Source organism: Sciurus carolinensis, chromosome 5 (assembly GCF_902686445.1).
Source record: "Sciurus carolinensis chromosome 5, mSciCar1.2, whole genome shotgun sequence".
Classification (NCBI taxonomy): Eukaryota; Metazoa; Chordata; class Mammalia; order Rodentia; family Sciuridae; genus Sciurus; species Sciurus carolinensis.
The window spans coordinates 71,367,783-71,391,912 of NC_062217.1; positions in this window are offsets into that span (position 1 = coordinate 71,367,783).

Consider the following 24,130-nt stretch of genomic DNA (forward strand, 5'->3'; position numbering starts at 1 on the left):
TCTCCAAACAAAAATTGAACAAAGAAACCATAGATCTCAATAACACAATCAATAATTTAGACTTAATGAACATTAATAGAATATACCATCCAACAAAGAGCGAATACACTTTCTTCTCAGCAGCACATGGATCCTTCTTGAAAATAGACCATATTTTATGCCACAAAGCTAATGTAAGCAAATACAAGAAGATAGAGATAGTACCTGGTATTCTATCAGACCATAATGTATTGAAGTTAGAAATAAATGACAGAGTAAAAAACAGAAACTACTCCAACACCTGGAGATTAAATAATATGCTATTGTATGATGAATGGATAACAGAAGATATCAGGAAGGAAATTAAAAAATTCTTAGAGGTAAATGAGAACAAAGAAACATCATATCAAAATCTCTGGGAAACTATGAAAGCAGTTCTTAGAGGAAAATTTATTTCATGGTGCACATTCAATAAAAGAAGAAAAAATCAACAAATAAATGACCTAACACTACAGCTCAAAGCCCTAGAAAAAGAACAGAGCAACACCAAAAGGAGAAGACAGGAAATAATTAAAACCAGAGCTGAAATCAATGAAATTGAAACAAAAGAAACAATCGAAAAAATTGACAAAATAAATAGTTGGTTCTTCGAAAAAATAAACAAAATTGATAAACCCTTAGCCACACTAACAAAGAGAAGAAGAGAGAAAACCCAAATTACTAAAATTCCGAATGAACAAGGAAATATCACAACAGACACGACTGAAATACAAAAATAATTAGAAAATATTTTGAAAACCTATACTCCAACAAAATAGAAAATCCCAAAGACATCAACAGGTTTCTAGAGACATATGAATTACCTAAACTGAACCAGGAGGCATACACAATTTAAATAGATCAATTTCAAGTAATGAAATAGAAGAAGTCATCAAAAGCCTACCAATAAAGAGAAGTCCAAGACCAGATGGGTTCTCAACTGAGTTCTACAAAACATTTAAAGAAGAGCTCATTCCAATACTTCTCAAAGTATTCCATGAAATAGAAGAGGAGGGAACCCTCCCAAACTCATTCTATGAAGCCAATATTACCCTCATAACTAAAGCAGACAGAGACACATCAAGGAAAGAAAATTTCAGACCAATATCCTTAATGAACATTGATGCAAAAATTCTCAACAAAATTTTAGCAAATCGCATCCAAAAATATATGAAAAAGATAGTGCACCACGATCAAGGGGGTTTTATCCCAGGGATGCAAGGATGGTTCAACATCTGGAAATCAATAAATGTAATTCACCATATCAATAGACTTAAAGTCAAGAATCACATGATTATTTCGAGAGATGCAGAAAAACATTTGATAAAATACAGCATCCCTTCATGCTCAAAAACTAGAAAAAATAGGGGTAGTAGGAATATTCCTTAACATTGTAAAGGCCATCTATGCTAAGCCCATGGCCAATATCATTCTAAATGGTGAAAAACTGAAAGCATCCCCCCTAAAAACTGGAACAAGGCAAGGATGCTCTCTTTCACCACTTCTCTTCAACATTGTCCTCAAAACTCTAGTCAGAGCAATTAGACAGACCAAGGAAATTAAAGAGATATGAATAGGAAAAGAAGAACTCAAACTATCCCTATTTGCTGATGATATGATTATATATTTAGAGGAACCGGGAAATTACACAAGAAAACTTTTAGAACTCATAAGTGAATTCAGTAAATTAGCAGGATATAAGATCAATGCTCATAAATCTAATGCATTTTTATACATAAGTGATGAATCTTCAGAAAGAGAAGTTAGGAAAACTACCCCATTCACAATAGTTTTGAAAAAAATAAAATACTTGGGAATCAATCTCACAAAAGAGGTGAAAGACCTATACAATGAGAACTACAGAACACTAAAGAAAGAAATTAAAGAAAACCTTAGAAGATGGAAAGATCTCCCCTGTTCTTGGATAGGCAGAATTAATATTGTCAAAATGACCATACTATCAAAAGTGCTATACAAATTTGATGCAATTCCAATTAATATCCCAAGGATGTACCTTACATAAATAGAGCAAGCAATCATGAAATTCATCTGGAAGAATAAGAAACCCAAAGTAGCTAAAGCAATCCTTAGCAAGAAGAGTGAAGCAGGGGGTATTCAATACCAGACCTTCAACTATACTATAAAGCAATAGTAACAAAAACAGCATAGTATTGGCACCAAAATAGACAGGTAGATTAATGGTACACAATAGAGGACACAGACACAAACCCACATAAATACAATTTTCTCATACTAGACAAAGGTGCCAAAAATATGCAATGGAGAAAAGATAGCCTCTTCAACACATGGTGCTGGCAAAACTGGAAACCCATATGCAGCAGAATGAAACTAAACCCATATCTCTCACCCAGCACAAAAATCAACTCAAAATGGATCAAAGACCTTGGAATCAGACCAGAGACCCTTCATCTTATAGAAGAAAAAGTAGGTCCAAATCTTCAACATGTCGGTTTAGGATCAGACTTCCTTTACAGGACTCCTGTAGCACAAGAAATAAAAGCAATAATCAATAACTGGGATAGATTCAAACTAAAAAGTTTTTCTCTCAGCAAAGAAAACTATCAGCAATGTGAAGAGAGAACCTACAGAGTGAGAGAAAATCTTTGCCACTCATACTTCAGATAGAGCACTAATTTCCAGGATCTATAAAGAACACAAAAAACTCTACACCAAGAATACAAATAACCCAATCAACAAATGGGCTAAGGAAATGAACAGATATTTCACAGAAGAAGATCTACAAGCAATCAACAGATATATGAAAAAATGTTCAACATCTTTAGTAATAAGAGAAATGCAAATCAAAACTACCCTAAGATTCCATCTCACCCTAATTAGAATGGCGATTATCAAGAATACTAGCAACACTAGGTGTTGGTGAGGATGTGGGGAAAAAGGTACACTCATATATTCCTAGTGGGGCTGAAAATTAGTGCAGCCACTCTGGAAAGCAGTGTGGAGATTCCTTAGAAAACTTGGAATGGAACCACCATTTGACCCAGCTATCCCACTCCTTGGCCTATACCCAAAGGACTTAAAATCAGCATACTACAGAGATACAGCCACAACAATGTTCATAGTTGGTCAAATTCACAATAGCCCGATTGTGGAACCAATCTAGATGCCCTTCAATTGATGAATGGATAAAAAAACTGTGGTATATATATATATATGTATATATACACAATGGAATATTACTCAGCCATAAAAAATATTAAAATTATGGCATTTGCAGGCAAATGGATGAAATTGGAGAATGTGTTTCTAAGTGAGATAAGCCCATCTCAAAAAACCAAAGGATGAATGATCTCGCTGATAAGTGCATGATGACATATAATAGGGGGTGGGAGGGGTAAGAATGGAGGAAGGAGGGACTCTATAGAGGGAAAAGAGGGGCGGAAGGAAAAAATTTAATACAGAATGAATCAAAAACTATTACCCTAGATAAATGTATCATTACACAAATGGTATGCCTCTACTTCATGTACAAACAGAGAAACAAGATGTATCCCATTTATTTACTATGCAAATAAATTTTAAAAATTAAAAATTAAAAAAATTGCTAATCTAAAAAAAAATTGATGACATTATTCATGACATACCCTGCTTCAATTTTCCTGCCTGAAATTTTCATTGTACAATAGGTACTCAGAAAGCCTTTGCTTTCCCTAAAATATCTTGTTTTTTAAAAAACATGATTTATATTTTATTTTAACCCAGGTACATGGATGTATATTTCAGTTATTTTTTGTTTATGCTGTAAAATGACAATTATTTAGTATTATATCTATTACCAAATATTTTCATGAAGTTTAAATATTTTATGATTTTCCTTTGTATTAGTCTTTTTATTGATACATACTATTGTACATCTTTACAGGATGTATTATAACAATTTGAAACATGTATATACTATGTAATAATTAAATCAGGGTAAAAACATTTTCATCTCTTCAAATGTTATTCATTTTTATGTATTGGGAATTTCATATTCCAGTCATTTTGAAATATACCATAGATTGTTTTAGCCAATAGTTATCCTACTATTGAAAATAGGACTAATTCGTCCTTTCTGTGTTTTGGTGCCCTTACTTAACTTCTTTCCATTCCCTGTACCCTTCCCACTCCCTAGTGACCGCTGTTAACCCTCCATTCTATGAGAGGGACTTTTTAATTTCCACAAAAGAGCAATAATGTGGTATTTGTCTTTCCATGTCTGGTTTATTTTCACTGAACATGATGACGTCCTGTTTCATTCATGTTGCTACAAATAACAAGTCTTCATTCTTATCAAGGCTGAATAATATTTTGTTGTGTGTATGTACCACTTTTCAACCCGTACATCCACTTATGAGCTTCTAGGTTGATTCCCTGTCTTAGCTATTGGGAATAGTGCCACCATTAACATGAGAGTGGCAAGTGTCTCTTTGCTATAATGATTTCATCTCCATTGGATATACACCCAGTAGGATCGCAGGCTCATATGCAAGTTATATTTTTAATTTTTAAGAGAATCTCCTACTGTTTTCAATAATGGCCCTACTCCCACCAACAGTGTACAATGAATTCATTTTGCTCTGCATCCTCACCAGCACTTGTTATTGTTTTTTATCTTTTTAAGGTAGCCATTCTAACTGAGGTAAGATGATATCTTACTGTGGTTTTGATTTTCCTAATATTAATGATATTAAGCATTTTTTCATATACTTGTTGACCATTTATATGTCTTTTGAGAAGTTTCTCTTCAGTACTTTTGCCCATTTTTAAATTGGATTGTTTGTGTTTTTGATGGTCCTTTTTTTTTAGTTCCTTCCATATTCTGGATATTAATCCCTTTTCAGAAGAAGAGTTTGCAGATATTTTCTCCCATTCTGAAGGTTGTAGGTTGTCTCTTAGCTCCAATTGTTTCCTTTGCTGTACAGAATCTTATTTGATATAATCCCATTTGTCTATTTTTACTTTAATTGCCTGTGCTTTTGAGGTCTTAGCTAAGAATTCAATACCTGAACCAATGTTGTAAAGTGTTTCCCGTATGTTTTCTTGTAGCAATTTATAGTTTCAGATTTTAAGTTAGGTCTTTTATCCATTTTGAGATGATTTTTGTGATTTGAGAAGTTTGGGCTATTATTTCGTGAAATAGATTTTCAGTGCCTTTTCTCCTTTTTCCCTTTTGGAATTTGTATAATGTGATTTTTTTTTTAACCCTAATGGTGTCTAGTATGTCTCATAGGCTTTCTTCAGTCTTCTTAATTCTTTTTCTTTTTCTTGTTTGGTCTGACTGGGTTAATTCAAAAAACCTGTCCGCGAGTTTAGAAATACTTCTTTCTGTTGTGGAAGCTCTCAGTTGTATTGATTTCATTGATTAAAGTAAGCACCAAGATTTCTCTCTGATTCTTTTTTATGATTTCTATCTCTTTGGTGAATTTTTCATTCATATCCTGAATTGTTTTTCTCATTTCCTTTTATTGTCTGTCTGGATTCTCTTGCATCTCACTGTGTTTCCTTAGGATCATTATTTTAAATTATTTTTCAGGCATTTCATAGTTTTCCTTCAAATTAGGATCTATTTCTCTAGAATTATTGTTTTCCTTTGGAGGTATTGTGCTTTGGTTCATCTTGTCCCTACATTGATGTCTGTGCATCTGTGTTAACAGTTTCTTCTTCCAATTTTATGAAGTAACTTTTTTTTTTGTAGGAAAAGCCTTGTTCACTTAGATGGGATGTGGTAGGCACTCAGTTGAGTAAGTACTTTGACTTTGATGATCGGTGAGCTCTATGTGTAGCCTCTGTGTGATTTTCTTTGGCTGTGATCAATGTCACCAGGTTTATGAGGGTCGCAACCATCTACGGCTGCAATGAAAGTGGTTGTATCACTTTTCAGTGGACATAGGTTTCTAAGGGTGTATGTTCCCAGCCACCACAGGGGCAAGCACTGATGGTGCTGGAGGAGCTGCTGTGGTCTTTGCAGTAGAGAATGTGGAGAGGATTCTCCTTAGGTTCCAATGGGCAAGTACACATGACACCAAAGGTTGTGGTGATAGCATCCATGGTCCCAGAGTCACAGGATGTGAAGGAGACCTTCCCCAAAACCATCAGGATGAAAGTAAGAAAGGCTAGGTCCCTGACACCAGCAGCCAAAGTTCTGGAACTTTAGGATGGGATGAGCCTTCCCTAGTTTCTGTAGGATGATACTGGAATCTGTGGTACTGGCAACTACAGACTTGAAAAATAGGATGCAAAAAGGACCTTCCCTATAAGTGACTCATCCTGTGAGTCACTTATGGTGGTACTGAGGCTTATGGCTCTAGTATCAGCATCCCTGGAGGTTCAGGACCTGGATAGGACTTTCTCCAGGTCCCAAGGGACAAATACAGGTGATGCTAAGGCACCAGCATCCACAGTCCTGTTGCTGGAGGAGGAGACTTTTCCTAGCTCCTACAGATTGTGTACAGATGACATTGGAATCTGTGGCTCTGGTAGCCAAATTTCTGGCTCTTATTCCTGACCCCACCCCACAATCCCATGCCAGAGATAGAACCCAGGGCCTCCTTGGCACATGGCACATACTAGGCAAGTGCTCTACAAATGAAGCTATATCCCTGGCCCTTTTTATTTTATTTTGAGATAAAGTCTTGCTAAGTTACTCAGGCTGACCTAAAACTTGTGATCCTATTGCCTAACAATTCTAAGTAGCTTGGATTATAGGTATGCACCGCCATAACTCGCCTTTTCCTTTTTTTTTCTTAATAAATACATAATTTGTTGTGATTCCTATTAACTTTGGCTACTGAAAAATAGTAAATTTGATATTTGTTACAATCCTTTCCCAAATAATTATAATGTAGCAAATGGAAACAAAAATATCACTTATTACAATAATAATTAAACTAGGAAGACAGAGCTTAAAGTTCTTTCCTTGGAACCCCAAATATTAACAATTTTATCCATCCACTCACTTTAGTTCTGGCAAGATAGTCTTCTCCCTAAGTGTTTGGGAAGAGATTGTATGCTCCCTGAAGGTAACTAATGTCGGGTTGGATGAAAAAAGGAAGAGCCCAGGTTACTGACGCTTGATTTCTCCTTCCTAACTCAATGAGGAGATAAATTACAGCATTTCCCCCATCCATGCATCCATCCTCTGTCATTTCCTGATGGTGAATGTAGCTGGGTACCCTGATCAAAGAATACCTGTTAGGCCGTTACTACATAGTTCAGCATGACCCATTGAAAGTCAGCAACAAGAAGAGAAGGGACTTCCAAAGGACAGATACACAGTAAAAAGTGACTTATACAATGTGGAAATGAAGGGAAATACGGAGGGTCTTAGTATGACTCCAGATTCTGGATGAATAATGGGGGACTTGGGAAGAGGATTTCCAGATGGGAGAAAAAGAATCTGTTTATCTCTGTCCTCCCAGATTGTTTCCTGGCCTAAAGAGAATTTGAGAAAATATAGTTAGAGCATGCAATCTGTTCCCCATTGTTCTACCTACCTCTGCTATTGATTTTGGCTCACTTCAACCTATTCTCCACACTGTTGTGATCTTCTTAAAATCATATGCAATGAGATATTATTCGTCAATAAAAAGGAAATGAAAAACATTCAGTCTACACTATGCATGAATCTTGAAAATATCATGCTAAGTGAAAGAAAGTAAATACAAGAGGATGTATATCATGGGTTTCATTTATGTGAAACATTCAGAATAGACAAATCCACTGAAACATAACTGTAGTTTGATGGTTTTCTGTGGCTATAGGAGAAGAGGACAGGAAGTGACTGATGTGTATGAGATTGGTGGGTGAGTGGGTGAGGTGATGAAATGTCCTATAATTATTGTGGATGCTTGCACAACTGTGTGAATATGTGAATATACTAAAAAACTCACTGACTGCATACTTCAAGAGTATGAATTTTGTGTTGTGTGAACTATATTTCTTCTTTTAAACTTCATTTTAGGACTGGATATGTAGTCCAGTGATAAGAGCACTTGTCTAGCTTTCATGAGACCCTGGGTTCAATCCCTAGCACAGGGTTGGCAGGTGCTTATTTATAAAATATACTTAAAATACTTCCTTGATTTTTTTTATTAGAGTAATTAAAACTAGTGGACACAACAGACAAACCTGGAATGCTTATCACTGTACCTCCCAGAGCCACTCCCTTCCCATCACTGAGCCCCTGTGTACCCCAGGAGGTTGACTCCTGTGGATCTGCGGCCCCTCAAGGCTATTCTGGTTGAATGTAGCTAATAGGGATGCCCTCCCAGGAGATTGAAGGACTGGAGAAGAGGCAAGTCAGGGTATTTCTTTACAGCTCTCCCCTGCTTTGGAACCTTTGGCAGTGACTGTGTTCCTTCCTGACTAGGGCCCCTCTGGACTCTACTATTAGAATTCTGATAACTATTTCCTCTCTTCTCTTTAGTCATAAAGATGATGACAGCTTCTGGTCTACCACATTTCCTTTCTTATCCTGTTCACATCTCTTTAAAAAGTCTCTTCATTAAAATCTATTCATTTGAATTATCTGGAGCAAATTGTTTCCGGGAAGATATCTGACTGATATACCTCCCATCTCAGTGATTTAATACAAGTTTACTTACACATGTCGCAGTCTTATACAGGTCAGATAGCCCTCTTTGTTCTTGTAACTTTACCTTCTGGAATACATGGCCTCTGACATGAAGGCAGGGGAAGAGTAAATTGAAAGACTTCATGGGATAACAAGAGCCAGGCCTGGAAGTGGCTTACATCACTTCTACCATCATTCATTGGCCAGAACAAATCACAGGGTCCAAAGCTAACTGCCTGGGAGGGAGATGTGAGGAATATATGACATTGGCTCTGGCTGCAAAAGTGCCCTCAGGTTTTAGTGAATCCTTAGCAAGGGATGAAAGGCACATCACCATCTAGCCCTCTACTTTACTATGTTAGTGCCATATAACTGTGACTTTGCAGGAACCGCTTTTGTGCCTGTGTTTCCATTTTCCCCTCTCCACCTGGATAACTCCTGTATTTCCTTCAAAAATTAGATCAACAATGAACTCCTCCAGGAAACATACTGACATTTTTCCTAAGACTTCTTAACTACTGATTCTCTTTGCTACCATAGTCCCAGGAACACATTGCCATCATGTTTATCATTTTGTGTTATAATTTCATTTTTAATTTTGTCAATTGAACTGTGAGTTTGTTGAATACATGGACTGTATTTCATTTCTGCCTTTCCCAATACTTGTCACTGCAGTCACTAAAGAATTATTGTAGTTATTGGTTTTTAGCAGAGTCAATACCATCACTTTAAGAGCATTTGGGAAACGTGTAGACATGTTTTTGGATTTTCGGATTTCATAATAACCAAATACTTTTGACATTTAGGTAGGAACTAAAGATGATAAACACACTGCATTAAATGGGGGAAGTTTCTCATAATGAACTATCCCTTGTCTTGCAAGATTTTCAATGTCCCACTGAATTTTCAAATAGATGAAAAACTCATTCATATCTGTCTGAAACTAGAAGCTAATTCACTTTCACATATACATGTGAACTGTGTATCATAAAACAACCCAAAACTTTGGAGCTTAAAAAAAAAAAAAAAAAAAAAACCAAAAGTTTATTATCTATGTGGTGACTGGTTCAACAGGGAAGTTCTTCTGTTTGATGTAATGTTAACTGGAGTCCACACAAGCTTAACATGGCTCACCCCCATGGGTAGATATGGGTCTGGAGACATCATTGTGAGTACTTCAGATATTCTGCACATGGCCTCTCCAATGGCTTAGGCTTTTCATCATGTTATAACTGAGTTCCAAGAGGTAGCAAGTGAAACCTGCAAGTCCTCTTCAAACATGGACTCAGAAGTCCAGAACAGACCTTCAGCTACTTTGCTATGAATCAAGGCCAGAGTCAATGCAGTTCAAGACTCAAGATGAGGCCACATGAATTCTTCCTCTTGATGTGAGAGGAAGCCTGCTTTACAGAGAGGAGAATTACTAAGTGCCATCTTTGGAGACAAGCTACCTTACTCAAATCTGAGCATCACTAAGATACCAAGTAATATCTATCCATTGTAAGAATTTTCAAAGGCATGTATAACAAATACATATACCAATATAGCACAGGTAAAGTCAAGGGAAATATGATCTTGTTTTGTTTGAATTTTTTATTTGAGTGACCAATTTAACACTTCTCTCAGTCTGTCTCTGACAATTCATCATCAGTCAACATCTGGATTCAAGTATCTAATTACTTCTTTGTATCTTCTAGTGAAATATTGCCATTTTATGTAAATGAAAAATTACATTTTTTTCATTTTAGTTTTCCTTTGTATTTTGCCATTGTGTTATTTTTTAATTACCTGCAAATATTTATTAATGTAATACCAGGATAGTAAAATGTTGTTATAAAAATGTATGATAAGGGCTAAAAACCACTGATCTATGCACTTAAACCAATGGCATTCCTATTTGGCTTCTGTATTTGAAATCTCCTAGGTTTTAATTTTATACTTTTATTTATATTTTACTATCTTAAAATATATACTCTGAACCTAAATAAACTCAAATCTCTAAGCATGAAGAATATAAATAAATGAATGAACAAATAAATAGCTATTCCTGTGTTTCCTCAATTAGTAAAATGTATAATTCTTGTGGAATATATAATGTTTATCTCTTCTCCCACTGAAAGTTATTTTTTAATTTGAACCAGATTAATAGGAAGATGCAGATATCTATTATATTGTTATTTTGTTGATGCACTTTAATATAAATAGGTCTTGATTTATCTACTACATAATCATACTTTTAATAAAACTGGAAATATACCTATTTTAGATTTCTGATATTTACAACTGTTTCACCTCATTCTGAAGAGGTGAAACAGTTCTCAAGAAATAAAATAACCATTAGATCTTTTAGGAAAGCCAGCTTATATGCAGTTGTTTTTCCTGTAACTTTCCTTAAAATATCAAGTTAAATAAAACTGTACTTCAAATTTATTTGTCATCTGAAAATAAATTCTGTAGAGCTGTAACTACTGATAATCTGTTTCTGTAACCTATTGTTTATGCAAATACAATATATTACTCTATATTCAGAGACTTAATATTTATACTTCCATAGAAAAATACATAAATGTGTCTTTGATTATTAAATCATCAGCATTTCCCATAATTAGTTTTAAAGAAAATAAGCAAATACAGAAACCATATAAATTCACTTAATATCCTTTGAAAAATGCTTTTCTCCTGTTTGGAGTAAACAGAGCTTACTTTCCTCGTTGGTAGACAGATTGACCTTATTTTCTTTTGGACAAATACTGTGTTCCTTGTCTAGCACAGATGTTGCTTTCCTGGTCTGGATGGCAAATGCTGCCTCCTGGTCTGGTCAACACTTACTGATCTCCTTGTCTACCAGATAAATTACACTTTCCTGCTGTAGTAGACAGATGTGTCCTTCTGGTCTGGAAGAACAGTAGAAAAGCAAGGTCTCAAACTGAAACAGTCTTATAAATCCTCCAGTAAATTATTCTGTTAGTTGCCCCTGGTGTAAGGCAGTAACAGCCTTTGAGAAGAATATTGTGGAAAGGATGCAAGAGGTGTAATTACTTAACTACTGTTGCTACAATAACCTCAGATAAACATTTACTTGCCTTTCTAACCTACTAGAAAGGCATGAGAAACCCAGTTTCACAGCAAGCTTTATCTACATGCTTTACAAAACTGTATTCTGTTGTGAGAACCCCTGAATGCTTGACCAGAGAGAGAAAATTTCCACTAAAGTCAGCCATCTTGTCTACTTCAGGCTTAGTTTGGGAAACTAGGTCAGTCTCAATTCTGTGTAGTAAGAGAAAAGTTGATCTTGCTTCTTGAAAGTGGAAGTAGTTACTAATTTAATCACTAACATTTAAAATGCAAGCAATAAACAATATTGAATGCTATTGTAATCTTTTTTCCATACTAATCTTTGTCATTCCTCCCTCCCATACACATTGTAAAGTCTCTTTTCAACTGGTTACAAAGTTCACTTAATTTTTGCACCAAGGAAAATGTAGTAAGAAAACCAGATAATAGTAAATCCTAAATTCTCCCAAAATAAAAAATAAAAAGGCCTAAAGATGTAGATCATCTGTCAGTGGTGGAACATTTGCCTAGCAGGTGCCAGGCTCTGGGTTCAATCCCCAGTACCGCAAATGAAAAGGACTCCAAGGCCATTGTTCTGTTTATTTGATCATTTTAACACAGCTGATACTCAGAAATAAAGCAGTATTTTTTCATAAAGTGAAATAATTGGACTAGAAAGAGAAAATGTGAGAATGGGGCATTAAGGTAACTAGAAGTTTAGCATAATTTTGCAGAATCAATGAAAATATCTCATTCTTGTTCTCCCCATTATATTCTTCATAGAAATCACCACTGTGGCATCCTATGCTTTATGATTACAAATTATTTGTCTAAAGGAACCTCAGTAGGCTAATTCATTGTTACTCTTCCTTTCCTAAAAGAATAAATTTGAAATGCAGTGATATTTAAAATTTATTACTTATTACCAGCTCTGGGAAAATACATGACCACTTACAAATCTTCAGAAATACACATGTATGCATGCATAAATCATAGCTGAGGAAGAATAAAAAATCAGCCAAAATAAAATTTAAATTGATATTTGTCTTTACTACACACCTTCAAATTTATTGATACAGTAAGCTGTATCAATATTTTTTTAAATTCAGTCTATTTAACATATAAACTAATATTCTTTTATATTTATATAGAATGCTGCAGTTTTAAACATCATTTCCAGAATATAACTAGAAACATTAACTGCCATCTTTATATTCTAGATAAAGGAAACTAAGAACAGAAAGGTTAAAAATGTGTTCAAGGTCACAAAATTAAAGTGTCTGAGTGTTGTATTTTTTTCTCATCATATTTCAAAATGGTATTTAGAAGAGTCTCTAAGCTGTGTACGGCTGTTTAAAACAGAACTTGAGTGATTTCCTTTTGTATGAATTTTTATTTTTTGTAGTACTGAAGATTGAACCCAGAGATGCTCTACCACTGGGCTACATCACCAGCCAGTTCTATTTTTTTTTTTTTTTTTTTAATTTTGAGACAGGGCCTCACTATGTTGCCTAGGCTGGCCTGGAACTTGTGAAACTACTGTCTCAGCCTTTGGAGTAGCTGGGATCACGGATGTGTGCTACTGTGTCCAACTGACTGAATTCTTCTTTATAAATAATTTGGGCATATTACTTAATCTCTCTATCCTTTAGTGTACTCATCTCTAAGATGGAGATAGCAGTAGTACCTGCCTTATAGGATTATGAATGAGTTAATTCTTGGAAACTCATAGCACAATGCTTAGTGCATATAAGAGCTCAGCAAATGTTGACTGCTGGAATTGCTGAGACCACTGGTCTTTATGGTCTTTTCCTTAGTCCATAAATAATCCCACTTGTTTTGAGGGAAGCTTCCTAAATTCTAATTCAACAATTTCCTTTCCCCCAGCAAGTCTTCAAGGTAGATTGTTCAAAAATTTACTTTCCACACTTTTGTTTATGCATGTGTATAGTGTGTGTGTGTGTATGAATACACACACACACACCTAATTTGGGCATCTTTTAAATTTTTTTAAAGCAACATGAGTTTAGTATCTTACAGTTGTATAGATCAGAAGTCTGATACAGATGTTACTGGACTAAAATTCAAGGTATTGATAGGCTGCATTCCTTCCTTGTGGTTCCACGGAAGAATCCAGTTCCTTGCCTCTTCCAGCTCCTAGTGACTGCCCGCATTTCTTGGCTAGTGGTCCCCTTTGTCCGTCCTCAAAGTCAGCACTGTTGAGGGAATTTTCAAGTTGCCATCTCATCAGTTCTTCTCTTTTATTTCCCTCTTCCACATTTAAGGACCTTGTGATTATGCTGGGTCCACCTGGATTATGCAGAATAATCTACTTTAAGATCAGTTGATCAGTTACCTTTTATTAAATTTTAGAGTTAGATTTATTGAGGTATGTTATATAAGCAGTAAAATCCAACCAAGTATACAGTTCAAGGACGAAAATATAGTTAGTCAACCTCCACCACTACATATCAATATGGAGGCTATTTCTATTGCCTCATAAATTATAGTTACCCATCTCTCACACCTCCAGAAAAATGCTAACATGATTTCTGTAAAGCATGGCATATAAATAAAATGTCATAAATTGTGTAGCCTTTTATATCTTTTTTAATATTCCGCGTAGTGGTTTTGAAATCCATCCATATTCTTATGTGAATCAAGAAGTATACTTGTAGTTTCTGAGATAAATGCATTGGTTCTATGTATATTTGCTGCATTTATCTTGTAATGTTTAGATCAGAATTTATCCATTCATCTTTGTAAGTGAGGTAATTTTTGTCCTTTTTAATTTTTTTTTTTTGGTTCTCTTTCATTATATATGACAGTAGAATTCATTAGGATACAATTATAAAATCATGGAATATATCTTGTTCTAATTCAGTCTCCAGGACTTCCCCTTCCACTCCCCTTCCCCTGTCCCCTGCTCCCTTCCCTCTCCTCTACTGATTTTTCTGTCATTTACCCATAGTTATTTTTTAAAATTAATTTCTTGTGGATGTTCATGATGTTGAGATTCACTGTGGTATATTCATACATGTACACAGGAAAGTCTTGTCAACTTTAGTCCACAGTCTTCCCTTATCCCACCCCTCCTCCTTCCCTTTCATTCCCCTTTGTCTATTCCACTAATCTTTCTTCTATTCTTTCTTTATCCCATCCCCCTTATTGTGAATTAGCTTCCACATATCAGAGAAAACATTAGACCTCTGGTTTTTGGGGACTGGCTTATTTCACTTAGCATGATAGTCTCCAGATCCATTCAATTACTGACAAATGTCATGAAGGCATTCTTATTTATGGCTGAGTACTACTTCACTGTGTTTATATACCTCATTTTATTTATCCATTCATCTGTTTAAGGGCACCTAGGTTGGCTCTATAGCTTAACTATTGTGAATTGAGCTGCTATAAACATTGATGTGGCTGCATCATTATAGTATGCTGATTTTAAATCCTTTGGATATATACTGAAGATGGGATAACTGGGTCAAATGGTGATTCCAATTCTAGTTTTTTGAGAATCTCCATACTGACTTCCAGAGCCGTTGCACCAATTTGTAGTCCCCCCAGCAATATATGAGTATATTCTTTTCCCCACATCCTTGCCAACATTTATTATTGCTTGTATTCTTGATAATTGCCATTCTGACTGGAGCGAGATCAAATCTCAATGTTGTGTTAATTTGCATTTCTCTGATTGCTAGAGATGTTGAACATTTTTAGTCATTCTTATTGATCATTCATATTTCTTCCTTTGAAAAGTTTCTGTTTACTTCCTTTGCCCATTTATTGATTGGGTTATTTGGGTTTTCTTTTGGTATTAAGTTTTTTTTAGTTCTTTGTATATCTTCAATATTAATGCCCTATTTGAAGAGCAGGTGGCAAAGACTTTCTCCCAATCTGTAGGCTCTCTCTTCATGCTCTTGATTGTTTCCTTTGCTGTGAAGAAGCTTTTTAGTTTGATACCATTCCACTTATTGATATTTGATTTTACTTGTGCTTTAGGAGGCTTATTAAGGAAGTCAGTCAGTTTCTGAGCCAACACATTGGAGTGTTGGGACTCTATTTGCTTCTAGTAGGTACATGGTTTATGGTCTAATTCCTAGGTCTTTGATTCAATTTTAGTTTTGTAAGAGATAGGGGTTCAATTTCACTCTACTATATATGGACTTCCAATTTTCCCAGCACTGTTTGTTAAATGTATCTTTTCTCTAACATATGTTTTTGGTACCTTTGTCTAGTTTCAGGTAACTTCATTCATGTGAGTTTGTCTCTGTGTCTTCTATTCTATTCCTTTAATCTTCATACCTGTTTTGGTGTCAGCACCATGTTGTTTTTGTTACTCTAGCTGTAGAATAATTTGAGATCCAGTATTGTGATGCCTCCTGTTTCACTTTTCTTGCTAAGGATTGCTTTGGCTCTTCTGTGCCTCATATTTTTCCAAATGAATTTCATTTGCTGCTTTTTCTATTCTATGAATAACTTCATTGGAATTTTGATAGGAGTTGCATTGAATCTGTATAGCACTTTAGTAATATGGCCATTTTGACAGTATTAATTCTGTATATCCAAGAACATGGAAAATCTTTCCATCTTCTAAGATCTTCTTCAATTTCTTTCTTTAGTGTTCTATAGTTTTCTTTGTAGAGGTTCTTTACCTCTTTTGTTAGATTGATTCCTACATACTTTTTTTGAGGCTATTGTGAAAGGGATAGTTTTCCTAATTTCTTTTTCAGAAGATTCATTATTGGAATATAAAAACGTGGTTAATTTATGGTTGTTGATTTTGTATCCTGCTATTTTCCTGAATTAATTTGTGAGTTATAGAAGTCTTCTGGTGGAGATTTTTGGGTCTTCTAAGTATAGGATCATGCCATCAGCAAACAGGGATGATCTGAGCTCTTCTTTTCCTATTCATATTCCTTTAGTTTCATCATCTTGCTTAATTTCTTTGGTTGAGTTTCAAGGACTGTGTTAAATAAGAGTGGTGAAAGTGGGCATCCCTATCTTGTTCCTGATTTTAGAGGGAATGGGTTCAGTTTTTCTCCATTCAAAATAATGTTGACCTTGTGTTTGTCATATATACCCTTTATGATATTAATGTATCTTTCTTCTATCACTTGTTTTTCCAGTGTTTTAAACACCAGTGGGTACTCTAATTTGTCAAATACTTTTTCTGCATCTATTGAGATCACCATGTGATTCCTGTCTTTAGGTCTATTTATATGGTGAATTACATTTATTGATTTCCATATGTTGAACCAACTTGCATCCCTGGGATAAAACCCAATTGATCATGGTGCACTACATTTTAATGTGTTTTTGTATGTAGTTTGCCAATATTTTATTAAGAAATTTAATGGATCAGCTTGCATGACAACCAATGAACCAGGTATACAAGTTGACTATTGCCATAGTAATGTAATGTAATAGTCAATAGTGAAATTTCAGTGACTACAACAAGCATGTATTTCACTGAAACATCTGAGAATTTCAATTGATCTGGGTTGGATTCACTGATTTTTCTGGGAGTTGGTGGCTATTGAATGACATAACATGTCATTTACTAGGATAGCTTTGGCATTTCTGATCTTGGAGGCAGTGGGTCAGCAATAATAAGGCCTTCTCATGGTGATGTCAGTCAACAAATGCATACAAGCCCAATTCTACCACTTTCCAAGTTTCTGCTTGAGTCACATTTGTTAATAATCCAGTAACCAAAGAAATCCCCAACTCAGAACTGGCATTGATTAAAGAGAATAAAACCATCTTGGGATGAAGAAATCCCCTGGCAAGTCCAGACATGAAGAATTGGGAAAAAAAACTCCCCATTTTTAGTTAGAGTCTACAAAGTCATGTTAAAGGATACAGGGAGGTTAAAGAATTGGTGTTATAAAACAATCACTCTCCCGATAGGACAATGATTTATGAATTTCTGTGGCTCCAGTGAGGAGAATAGAATAGAGTTGGATTTGAGCTATCTGATCAGAATAGCACTTAGGATCATGTCCTGCCAGAAAGCAGGACTGCAATACCTGGAGGCTGAGTATTTTATAGATGGAGGGAGCTTGTGAGTAGGGGAAAGGTAAAAGAGGTTGAACTGAAATCAGGTCCTCCACAATCTAGGAGACTGTATAATGGGGAAGTTCTTCACAATTGTCGAAGAACTCACACGTGCACCCCATGAGAAAGTCAATGTTCTGGATGCCTGGAACAGAAGGTGGCCAGTCCACAAATGCAAACTAATGTAGAGAGGACCATCTACCAACCTGGTAAATTTTCCTTACTACACTTTCCTTCTTCTAACCCCATTGAACCCGTACTTTGAAGAGGAAAAAGGAAGTGAGTGCACAGGGAAATTACTCTTCCTTTTTTTTTTTTTTTTTTTTTTTGCACAGTGAGGATTAAAGCCAGGGCCTTGCACTTGCAAGGCAATCACTCTCCCAACTGAGCTATATCCCCAGCCCTACTCTCTACTTTTGAGATTAGCTACTAGTCTAACCTGTACTGGGGGAGGGAGGGAGAGGAGGTTACAAAAAAAAGTGAGTTTACCTTAGAGAAACCGGAATTGCTTAAGATGTTAACAGAGCATAATTGATTAAAGAAAATAAAAAAATAAAACCATCTTTTCTATTTATACTTCTCCTGAATTGCAACTTCTTAATAAACCAAGCACACAATAAAATAGACCAATTGTTTCATTTTTGTTGACCAATCAGTATTTAAGGAATATGATTCTTGTTTGTCCCAGAATTTAGACCCAGAAGAAATACAAAATGTTGTCTATGGGTAAATAAATTTTTAAAATAAATTAATCCAAGGATTGATTCTCTATTCTTTCATAGAAAATATTGCAGCTACATCACTAAAAGATGACAAGACCTTGCAATTTAAAAATCAGATTTATAGCCTTTTTATTATAAAATTGATAGGCGCTCATTTGTAGAAAAACTTGGAAAGGCATTATAAAAACATCATTGATAATCTCACAACCCAGAAGTAACATCTGTTAATATTTTCATTCAATATTTCTTCTCTATGTTTGCATGTTTATAAAGATATTTTAAGATTATAACTGTGATATCCTGCATTGTATCTTGCTTCCTTTTTTTTTTTCTTTCTTTCTTTTTTTTTTTTTTTTGGTACTGGGGATTGAACTCAGGGGCACTTGACCACCGAACCATGTCACATCTGCAGTCCTTTGTTGTATTTTATTTAGAAACAGGGTCTCACTGACTTGCTTAGTGCCTTGCTACATTGCTGAGTCTGACTTTGAACTTGTGATCATCCTGCCTCAGCCTCCTGAGCCACTGTGATTACAGGAGTGCACCACTGTGCCTGGCTATATCTTGCTTTTTAACTCAAAATTGTGTTGTGATCATTTTTATTAGGTAATAATTTTATGAGAAACTAATTTTAATGACTATATAATGAACAACATATAACTTTTCCATATTTTGTTAAACAATTTTCCTTTTGTTGTTCAACTGTTTCCATATAAATGATGTCAAGATGTACATTGTTCTCCATAAAATTTTGACATGCCCTTCAATTTTATTTCAATTGAACTACATTCCTAGAAGGGGAACTGCTGGATAAACAGGTTTTCTCTTTAAGGCTTTACATACTATACATTGTTTTCAAGATAGATGATGGCCATTATAACTCCCAGGAATAATTATGGAGGCATCTGTGTCATAGAACTCTTGCTACCATGAAAATAATTAGGCAAATTGAATGGGGGAAACAGATGTATCATTGTTTTAGTCATTTTTTGTTTTCTAGACTGGTGGGTTTTGGTATACATTTAAAGTACATTTGTGTGTGTGCCTGTGTGTAAGTTTAGTTTCTTATCTGCAGGAATTGTTCTTCCCTTTTCTAACCACCACTAGCAATTTTAAAAGTTCATTCTGTTAAATTTAATTTTTCAGATTGATTAATAATCAAATTGTCTAATCTTACATTAATAGTTCAGAAAGCATTAATGTAAAGCCAGAGAAACCAAAGTTCAAAATTATTTTTATCACTTCCTAGTTCTGTGTTATGAATCCATACTTAACTTCTCTGAGTCCCAATTAACTCAGTTATAAAGTGGAGAGGCTAATTCTCTTCTTCTAGAGTGTTTGTTAGAATTAAATTAAAAGAAGATAATCCTAATAGCTATACATTTTATCATTCTTTAAAATTAAACCATGAGATAGCATCTAGATACACAACGGAAAACTGATTGATTTGAAAAATATAATCATTTTATGCTTGTAACAGTTTCTTCTCATAATGTATTAACTATTTTATGGTGACTGTTATGTTTCCTGTCAATAAAGATTAAAAAACTCAAGTTAATATATAAAAACCCTCACTCTATAAACCACTTCCTCTTTTTGTTTCCTCTTTAACGGTACTCTAAGCTTTAACTAAAGTCTTTCTTTCCCTTTCTTTATTTCCTGCCTGCTTGCTTCTTATTCTTAATCACTCAATATTCTGCTAAGTTCTAGAATCCTTTCTTTATTCTTTTTTTAAAAAAAATTTTACAGACTGCATTTTGATTACTTGTACACAGATGGGGTGCAACTTTTCATTTCTGTGGTTGTACACAAAGTAGATTCACACCATTCATGTAATCATACATATACATAGGGTAATACTGTCTGTCTCATTCTACTATCTTTCCTTCCCCCACACTCTCCTGCCCGATTTTCCTCTATACCATCCAAAGTTCTTTCTTTATTCTTCACTAAGTGCTACTTTATTAATTGAACTCCTGTAATATCAGTTTCCTGATTGGCATACTTCCTTCCACTCATCTAGTTCTCAGGATAGAGAACCAGTTTTCACTTCTGTTTTACAAACAAATTTCACAGTAGCAACAAATTGATTGAATGAAGCACCAGAAGGGGCTCTTCAGGTGATGCTGGTTATAAGATATATTCTAAGTTTCTTAAGAAAATTCTATTTTTATGTAGAAAGAAACATCATATTCAAAACAATGCTGCTTTGTAGAACTTATCCCAAGTGAAATAGAGCATGTGTGCATCCACAGAAAGGTTAAACATTCAAGTTTCCACTTCTGACATTATTCGGACTAAATATCTTCCTTTACAGAATATTTAATTTCTGGACAAGATATATTTTGGTGGCATTACTGGTTTTACAAGTGATAGGGGAATGCTCTAAGGATAATCTCTGATATTTGAAAATAAGGCTGCAAATTGTGGACTAGACCTGTGTATGCTTGAAATTTTCTATAATAAATTTTTAAAGTATCAAGATGTTTGGGGGAAGAGTTTGGAGGATAGGATAAGGAAGAGCATAAATATTAATTTAATAATATTGTTAGTGTTCTAGATCTCAGATCAGGTGACATAAAAGGATACTTATTTTATAAGTTGCATCTTTATTACATGAATTATTAGTCTTATTTATTTTTAAATAAAAATGTTAAATTTATGTTTCTGACTTTTGTAATTAAAAATAAATGAAATTATTTAAGAAATAAAGAAACCATAAAACATCAAAGTGACTTAATATAGAACAATACAATTTGCAGTGTATGTGTAGTAAAACATGTATACAAAATATAAATTTTTGCCAGCAACATTCATAATTCAGAGCTTATGTCAACAACAGTGGACTACATGTCAAAATGGGCAAGAATAATTAGTGGGTATTGGACATTATGGAAAAATAAGATATGGAAATGGAATCCAGGTTAATATTACAAAAGAGAAGTCCTAAGCAGATGGAGGGTTACATTTAGTATAAAATGAGAATTAAAAGTATGAGTAACTAATTTATCTCCATTTTTATGTACACAAATTTATCTCCATTTTTATGTACACACATTCACACGCATATGTGTGTGGATGGCATGTGTATGTGTATGTGTGTATGTATAATTTTCAGGGAATTATTTATGCTTCATGGGCATAGAAGGGCAGAAACCCCATGGGGCTGACTGACAGGTTGGAAATACAAACCAAGAACTGATGCTGGAGTGTTTCTGACTTTTTATTTTAAATCTTCAAATATGGAGAAAAATTTAAAATTTAAATAATGATATAAAAGTTGTTCATATACCCTCCTCTAAATTTAACAATTATGAACCTGTTGCCAAATTTTAAAATATTGCCAAATACATGTAAAAATTTATTTTTTGCTAAAATATTTGAAAGTCAATTGCATACATATGAAACTTTACTCCTAAATACTTTATCATACAATTTCTAAGCATCAGAATGTTCTGCTTAATAACATGCCATTATAATACCTAATAAATGTGACAATAATTTCACATTATTTAATATTCAATGTATGGTAAAGTTCTCCTATTATCTCTAAATGCCTTTTATAGATGCACTTGTCAATGTTTTGAATTTGACAAATGAACTTTATTAATTTTTTTGTGTTTTAATCAAGGAGAATCATCAACCAGATTTCCTTTTTCCTGACTTTGATTTTTGTAGAGTTCATGTTACATAGTGTATCCTATATCCTGATTGTTTCCACTTGATGTCATTTAACTTGTTCTTATGCCCGGTTTCAGGTAACCTAAAATTTAGCCTAAACTTGCTTAAATTCAGGTTAAACAGTAATGTTTCACAGTAATGTTTGACTTAAATGATATCAGGAGACTTATAATGTTGCATTGTTCCATTATGAGTGTTTCTAAGTGTGATCATATAGATGTCGATGGTGACTGCCAGATCTCTGTGTTGTAAAGGTGCATTTATCCTCTGGAATATCCTATTCTCCAAACACCTTACTAAATTATTTTAGCAACTTTCTACTAGTTGTTGCAAAAATCATGATTTTCTAATCCATTCATACTAAACAGGAATTTTTTCAGTAACTTTTTGTTTTTTAAAGAGTTGCATCAGGGTGTTAGAGCTCTAGCTTATATGAATGAGTTACATTTTAACAAGTTTATCATTCGGTAGGTAGGGTTTCCTAGAAATATTATTCTTTAATATAGTGCTGTGTACTGAATTTACCTCCAATCTTCATATAATGAAGCTCTAAACCCCAACATGGTGGGGCCTTTGGGAGATAACTGGGTTTAGGTGAGTTCAAGAGATTAGTGTTCTTACAAAAAGGGACTCAAGAGATATTGGACTTTCTTCTGTTTTCTCTTTGTTTCTCTCTGCCATTTGAGACCACATGAAAGCAGCTATCTGAAATCCAGAAAGAGGAAGAGGGCCTTTATTAGAACCTGATCATGCTAGCACCCTGATCTCAGATATTCAATCTTTAGACTATGAGAAAAATAAGTGTCTGTTGTTTAAAGTCACCCAGCCTATGGCATATTGTTATGGCAACCTCCGTTGGTTTACAAACATAGTTGTCTTAAGTATTCTAGAACTCCTTGTCCCACCTCCACTCCTCATGGCCTGACATTTTCTCAGGAAGTCGGCCTCTTCTCTGAATTACACAAGCTGAGAGGTACTAGGCAGCCTATTTATTGCTGTTTCTGTACAGTCATTGCAGCACAGACAAAGGTGATTCCACGCATGGGTTCTCAGGTTTGCCTTCCCCATGGAGCCTGACAGAGCTAACTTGTCACTAATGTAATTAGTGAACATCACTGAAACTAGGTCTTTCTCTGAGCTTTTTGGAAAAATTAAATTTATTTTTTAGCTGACACATACAAACAAAAAGTACACATATTAGTAGAGGAACATGCAACGTTTCAATATGCATATACACTGTGTGCTATTTAAAACATATCCAGTTTCTCAAACATTTATTATTTATTTATGATGAAAGTTTTGAAATCTAACTTTTTGAAATCCTTTCTTCTAGTACACTACTGTTATTTATAGTCCCCATACTGTGCAGTAGCATGCCAGAAACTCTTGCTCCTATCTAACTATAACTTATTACCTATTGATCAACATTTCCTCATCCTTCTCTTGCCTCTCTAAGCTTTTTGTTCCTTAGGACAGATATTTACAGGTGGAAAAACCTGGTCACAGTTATAAACCTTTTTAGCTTATGGTATGAATTGCTGCTAGTTTTCAGAAAGATTATACTAAGTTCCTTATACCAGCGGTTTACAAGCATTCATTTAAATGCCACACTCTTCATTGCTAATTATTATAATTAAAAATCATTTATGAAAATAGTAGGAAAATACTTTATTTGTATTTCTTTGTTTACATACATTTTCATTTTAACTAGACATTTGTATTTTTCCTAGAAATTGTTTCAGTCATGCCATTGCCAGGTTTTCTATGGCAATTACAGCATTTTCTTAACAGCGAATGTTCAATGACTACAAACTAGTTTATATTTTACTGCAGATTATTTTTTACAGAATGACTTTTGAAGAAGGCCATTTTGCTAGGGATACCATGGTCCTGCCATTAGAGGGATGCTAAAAATGTGGACAATAATGTTTCCAGAAAGCTTTTTTCTATATACTTAACAGAATCAGGTAGTCTAAATGTGTTTTAAAGCAATGGA